The sequence below is a fragment of the Phaseolus vulgaris genome, chromosome 4 (assembly GCF_051622355.1).
Source record: "Phaseolus vulgaris cultivar YP4 chromosome 4, ASM5162235v1, whole genome shotgun sequence".
Lineage (NCBI taxonomy): Eukaryota > Viridiplantae > Streptophyta > Magnoliopsida > Fabales > Fabaceae > Phaseolus > Phaseolus vulgaris.
In genome coordinates, this window is record NC_143501.1 from 22,118,349 (window position 1) to 22,125,368 (window position 7,020).

Sequence of the window (7,020 nt, forward strand, 5' to 3'; positions counted from 1 at the left end):
CCTAGTAACTTGGAGGAGTAAAAAACAGAATGTAGTATCTAGATCAAGTGCTGAAGCAGAGTTTTGAGTAATGGCCCAAGGAATATGTTCTATGGTTGAAGATTATATTGGAAGACCTTAAGATAAAGTGGGATGAACCTGTGAGGTTATATTGTGATAATAAATCTATGATTAATATAGCTCACAACCCGGTGCAGTGCATACTGCGGTAGACAAACATTTTATCAAGGAAAAACTAGACAGTGGCTTGATTAGCGCCTCATATGTGTCCACTCAAAATCAACTTGCAGACATACTCACCAACCAAAGGGTTGAATTGCATTACCTTTGAAAGAATTATATCTAAGCTGGAAATGGAGAACATACTCACTAGCTTGAGGGGAGTGTCAAAATGATGAAGACTACATGCAATGTAACATCATTAAGGAGGCTTTTTTCTTTCATTGGGTATATTTTCAGTTCCTTTAGGACACGCATAAGGGGAATGTGAAAATAAAAAATAATTAGTGAAAGTTAATTAAACATATAGAAAGTCGTCTTTCTAACTTTTTGCACTTCAAACCTTCTCCATCTTGAATCAAATGTCTTGTTCTCGAACTAGGTTGGGGACTGGGAGAACTATTGTCTTCAGGTGTCGCTCGGTCGGTCGTGTCTCACGTTCCTCCTTGTCTTCCTCGTCGAACGGCTCCTCCGACTGGTGGGGTACCTGCATATGGCACTCCAACGCTCAAGTCAGTGGGGTATCGTATTCGGCTGATTAGAATACTGTAGATAATGACGTACCTTCTTCCTTGTAATGCGTGATATTTATATTACCTTGATGGACCCTTGCTGTTGGGCCGGATTAGGGGGTTGTTTAGCGATTAGGGTTGGATTAGGTCATTTCCTAACCATGGGTTGACCTTTGCTAATTGGGTCAACCTTTGACTTGAGCACCTTGTGTCGGTCGGCCACATATAACATGTGGTCGACCTCGTACCTTAAAGTAGGGTCTTAACGCACGGGGTGGCCGGTCCATGGACCGGTCGGTCATCCCGGTACAGTTGCCTCCCAGGCTCGAGAGATGGTACAGCTGAAGAGTCTGAAGAATGGGCCTCGGGCGGATTGTGTAATGATGGGTGAAGTGATGTTTGGGGGCGCCTGAGCGATTGACGTGACGCGCATTAATGAGGGGTTTTTCTGGGCGCCAAGTGATGTGAACCGTTGGATCAAGCGAATCCAACGGTTGAGGTTCTTGCGACGTTTGGGATTTCGAGGTCCTCCCGGGCTATAAATAGGGGCTGGGAATAGTAGTGTTTCACGCGTTATCTTTGTTTGAGCTCCGACACCTCGAATCAATCCGACCGATCTCTGTTGCCTTCCTCGTTCGTCTCAAGGTTAGTCATGTCTGCTCTTTCCGAGTCTCCCCCTGCTTGTTCATCGTCCTCTTCGTCTTCTTCTTCCTCTTCTTCTTCTTCTTCCGGCCAAGCCTTTGTTGGCGTTTGGCCCTTGTTCTTTGGGGGACCGTGTGTACAGGGAGCGGTCATCTACCGAGCCTCCCTTTTTCTTTATGTATAGTTGTCTTTTTGCGGACCTGCATGTGTCCCTTCCCTTTGATGCCTTCACGGCCGGGGTCCTGAAGGAGCTAAATGTGGCTCCGACCCAATTTCACGGTTTCGCATCGTTTGCCGGACGTTTGGGTTGCGTCCTCTCCCTTCTTGTTTTCTCCATTTTTATTCTTCATACCCGGCCAAGCTTGCTAGTTGGCAATCGCTGGTCATCCGGGCGGGTAGTGTGTTGTTCAAGCCCTTCACGACCTCTTACAAGAACTTTAAAGAGAAGTTCTTTAAAGTGTACGTGGAGCCGGCGGGGACACGCTATTTTTTTGATGAGGTCGGTCAACATCGTTTCCCGTTGTTTTGGTCGAAGAGTCCAGCAAAGATAACGGATTGGCCGAGGCCGGCATAAACGAGTGAGCATGAGGGTCTTATTTTTTCTTTGTTCGATGTCCTTCCGAGGAAGCTCCCCGCTCGGCCGCTCATGTCGCTGTATAATGCGACCGACCGTGAGGAGGCTTTTGAGGGTATGCCTTTCAATCACTTAGTCAAATTATTTGTTGCATTTTGTTCTGACCGATCTTTTCTTGTTTTGCTTGCAGAAATCGCAAAGAAGGAAATACCTCAAGCTATCGGCATGTTGCATTCGTTCAAGAACAAGTTGAACGAGAAGAGGGGGGCCACCGGCGCCAAGCCCCGTGCGGAGGAGGGTGCCCGGGCGGGGCCCTCGAAGAAACGAGGCCGCGAGAGTGACAACATCGCTCGTACCGTGCGAGCGGCGGGACAGATGCCAACCCCTCCACCAGCTCGGTCAGCTAGACCGACTTCCCCACCCACCGATGATTTCAACCGTCCTATTCCGACGGGGGTGGCGGTGCCCTTGGCCTCCTCGGGCGAATCAACGCTTGCGTTGGTGGAGGGTGACCGGTCCTTCTCACGGGCCGTGAGCTTCAAGTTGCCCCCCAACATCGAGGGGGAGATCAGGTCGGTCCCCGACGACGACCTTCTTGACGGCGGCATCGAGATGATATGTCGGGGTCTAGTCTTAGCCCGCCGGGGGGCCGACGCTCGGAGGAGCCGAGTCGAGGACATATCGCGCCTCAAGCACGATCTTCAGGAGGCCGGGCACAACCTGAAGTAGGTCGTGGAGGCCAACACAACTTACGAAAAGAAGTTGTGTGCGCAAGCGGCCGAGTTGGAGCTGTGCCAGAACAGGTTGGCCGAGCTGGAGAAGGCCAATGCCGACAAAGCCGCGGAGGTTATTCTCCTTCGCAAGGCATTAGAGGCAGCCGACCGTCGGGCCACCCTGATGGGGGAGGAAGCTGCGGCCGAGCGTGAGGCAAAGAGGGCGGCCGAGGCTGAAGTTTTGAAGACCATGGAGGACACCATGGTACTTATTGGTTAGAGCTTCGACCTTGCCGTCCGCCAGGCTGAAGTGCTCTACGGCGGTCCACCTCCTTCTGGTCAATTTGACCAAGACATGGAGGTTGTGGATGGCCGTCTGGTTCCTGCGACGGCTGACCCTCCTGCTGACGAGGCTGAAGCTGATCCCTCTAATGAGGTTTTGAATATTGTAGATTAGGCAGTCAGCTTCTAATTTTGAACCCTTGGGGCCGGGGTGTGGCCCCCACCTCTTTTTATTTAATATAAGTGTTTTTTTTTTCTTCAATTGTTTCTGCATTTTCTGGACGAACGAGCCTTTACGAGCCGAGTGGGTTGGAATAATTAATCTTAACCCGTGGTAAAACTAACTGAGTAAAAAGAACTAAGCAATCGGTCGGTAGATGAAATCAACTGGGTGACTCGTGATAATTAAAATCAACCAAGTGATTGTAACGGAGTTCGATCAATCGGTCGCTCTTTAGCAAATTCGATTTAGACGAATTTTGTTGGTTTGTGTGAACCGGGGTTCTTGCCGAACGTTGTGTGTGCATCGGGAGGGTATGCCGGTTAAGGCTACATCCTGGCCGGGATAGGTACGGGTTTTGGGAGGGTATGCCAGTTAAGGCTACATCCTGGCCGAACCGTGTGTGTTACGGGAGGGTATGCCGGTTAAGGCTACATCCTGGCCGAACCGTGTGTGTCATTCGTTGTATACACCATGTACGAAACGCCTCGTTAAAACCTCTCCGACCGATGGATCGGTCGGGCGAGGAAAGAGTGCGTGTCTTTTATTCATGCTTAGCTGAAATAAAACTTTAGGTGCGTGGCATTCCACGTCCTAGGTACAATTTTTCCCGATAGGTGTTCCAAGTGATAAGCCCCCCATTCTCCTACTTCTCGGATTCGAAACGGTCCTTCCCAATTTGATGAGAACTTGTCGTCCGACTTCCTAGCGTTTTTGCGCATTCTCCAGACGAGGTCGCCTTGTTGAAAGCTTCTGGGCTGGACCTTTGAGTTGTACCTCCTTGACGCTCGGAGCTTGCATGCCGCTTCCCGTATCTTGCTTTTATCTCGAAGCTCGTTCAAGAGGTCGAGGCCGACCGCCAGACTTTCCTTGTTGAGGGATACGTCAAAGAGTTGGTGTCGGATGGATGGCTCCCCGACTTCTACCGATATCATGGCCTCGGTGCCGTACGTGAGGCTGTAGGGGGTTTCTTGTGTGGTGGACTGTGGGGTGCAGCGGTATGCCCACAAGACCTTGGGCAGCTCCTCCGTCCATCTTCCCTTGGCAGTGCCGAGCCTCTTTCTTAGTTCGTTCAATAAAACCTTGTTGGCCGCTTCGGCTTGTCCGTTCGTATGTGGATGCTCAACGGAGCTTGTGAGGGATTTGATGCCGAGGTCGTTGTAGAAAGTCAGGAGGCCTTGGTCGATGAATTGTCGGCCGTTATCGGAGACTATCGAGTGTGGTATGCCGAATCGGCACACTATGTTTTTCCACACGAAATTTTGGACGTTTCGGGCGGTGATTGTGGCTAGTGGTTCGTCCTCTATCCACTTGGTGAAGTAGTCTACCGCGACCAGCAGATGCTTCGTTTGGCCTTTGTCCGGTGAGAATGGGCCGATGATGTCCATCCCCCACATGGCGAACGACCAGGGTGATGTCATGCTGTGCAGTTCTTCTGGTTTTCGGTGGTGGAGGGGGCCAAACTCTTGGCATTTTTGGCATTTCTTGACGTAATTAGCGCTATCTCCATGAACGGTCGGCCAGTAGTACCCCGCGCGGATTATCTTGGCCGCCATTGTTCGGGCTCCGGAGTGGCTCCCGCACGCTCCCTCGTGGATTTCTTGTAACACGTATTGTGATTGTTCTTTGGTGAGGCACTTTAGGAGTGGGGTTGAGTACCCCCTACGGTATAAGTCTTGGCCGATCATGGTGTATCGTGCGCATTGTCGTCTGATGTTCTTTTCTTCCCCCGGTTGGCATGTTCCGTGTTCCAAGTACTGGGTGATCGGGGTCATCCATGTGTTGGTCTCGGTGACTGTCATGCATTCGGCGTCACCTACGCTCGGCTGTGCCAGTCGCACTTGGACGACCGATCGGTGGTGGCTTTGTTTTTTCGAGGATGCCAGGCGTGAGAGTGCATCGGCGCGTTCGTTTTCCTGCCGTGGTATGTGCTCGACCGTCACCGTGTCGAACTTTGTTATGACGTTGCGGGCGATGTGGTAATACCGTTGGAGGAGGGGCTCCTTGACTTCAAATTCTCCTTTGATTTGGCCGACGACCAGTTGGGAGTCGCTCTTGCATGTCACCTCCCGCGCGCCTAGGTCATTTGCTAGGTGGAGACCGACCAGTATGGCCTCGTATTCTGTTTGGTTGTTCGTTGCTTTGAAGGAGAACTGGAGAGCTTGCTCAATTAGTAAGTCCCCCGACCCTTCGAGGACGACCCCGGCACCACAAGCCGTTTTGTTGGATGAGCCGTCCACGTAGAGGACCCACTTGGCCGGGGTTTCTGGGAGCTCAGCGGCGAAATCTGCTAAGCATTGGGATTTAATGGCACCTCTCGGTTCGTACTTGATGTCGAACTCTAAAAGCTCGACCGACCACCCTATCATCCGTCCTGCAAGGTCGGGTTTAGATAAAATTTTGTATATAGGGTAGTTGGTCCTTACCCTGATTTCGTGGTTCTGGGAGTATCGGCGCATTCTCCTCGCGGTCAGCACCAAGGCTAGTGCCACTTTCTCTATCATTTGGTACCTGGTCTCGGCTGCGTGGAGCGTCCGGTTGACGAAGTATACCGGGTGTTCTTCGTGGTTCACTTTTGGACAAGGGCGGCGCTGACCGCTTCCTCTGATACGGCCAAGTAGACCACGATGGGTAGGTCGGACGAGGCTTTTTGATGACGGCCGGTGATGACAGGAATTCCTTGAGCTGGCCGAAGATTTGTTCGCATTCCTCGTTCCAACTAAATTTCGAAGTTTTGCGGAGCATTGTGGCTATCGGCCTGATCCTTTCGGCGAGGCGGGGGACGAATCTGGAAAGTGCTGTCAGTCGGCCGAGTAGCTGTTGGATTTCTTTCAGGTTTTTCGGGCTTCTCATTTCCATTATGGCCTTGCATTTGTCAGGGTTCGCTTCGATCCCTCTGTGGGTCAGCATAAAGCCGAGGAACTTGTCGCCTTCTACGCCGAACGCACACTTCTCAGGGTTAAGGCGCATGTTGACCCTTCTCAGGGTGTCGAAAACTTCTTGTAGGTCTTTTATATGTTGGCCGCACGAGTTGGATTTCACCACGATGTCGTCCACGTACACCTCCACGCTTCTGCCGATCATCCCTTTGAAGATCTTGTCCATGAGCCTCTAGTAGGTAGCCCCGACGTTTTTTAGGCCGAACGACATTACCTTATAGAAGTAGTTAGCGTCGTCTGTCGTAAAAGCCGTTTTGCCCCTATCGCTATGATGCATGCTGATCTGGTTGTAGCCGGAGTAGGCGTCTAAGAAGCTCAATATTTTGTGACCGGCCGCTCCGTCTACGAGCCGGTCGATGTTGGAAAGGGGATATGAGTCTTTGGGGCACGCCTTGTTGAGATCTTTATAGTCTACACACATCCGCCATTTGCCGCTTGACTTTTTGACCATCACAACGTTGGCCAGCCAAGTGGAGTATCGTGCCTCGGCTATAAAGCCGGCTTTTAGGAGCTTATCGGCCTCACTTCTGGCGGCCAGCCGCTTGTCCTCTCCGTAATTTCTTTTCTTTTGTGCCACCGGGCGTGCTTCTTTATACACCGAAAGGCGATGGGTGATGATGTCCGGATGGACGCCCGGTACGTCGGCAGTCGTCCAGGCAAAGAGGTCTACGTTCCTCTTGAGAGTTCGGTGAACGAAATCCGCATCGGCGACGGCCATTGCCGTGCCGATGCTCGTGTATCGGTCCTCCCCGTCGAGTTCGGCTTGGCGTAGCTCGTCCTTGGCTTCGAGTCTTGGTTCGATTTCCCTGGGATCCAGATCTGCCATGGTGATGCCCTTCTTTGGTTGGGGTGAGTGCCGGTGGGGGCTTCTCCCGCTGCCGACAATCTTTCGCTTGGGTGAACGGCTGCCGCTGGGCCT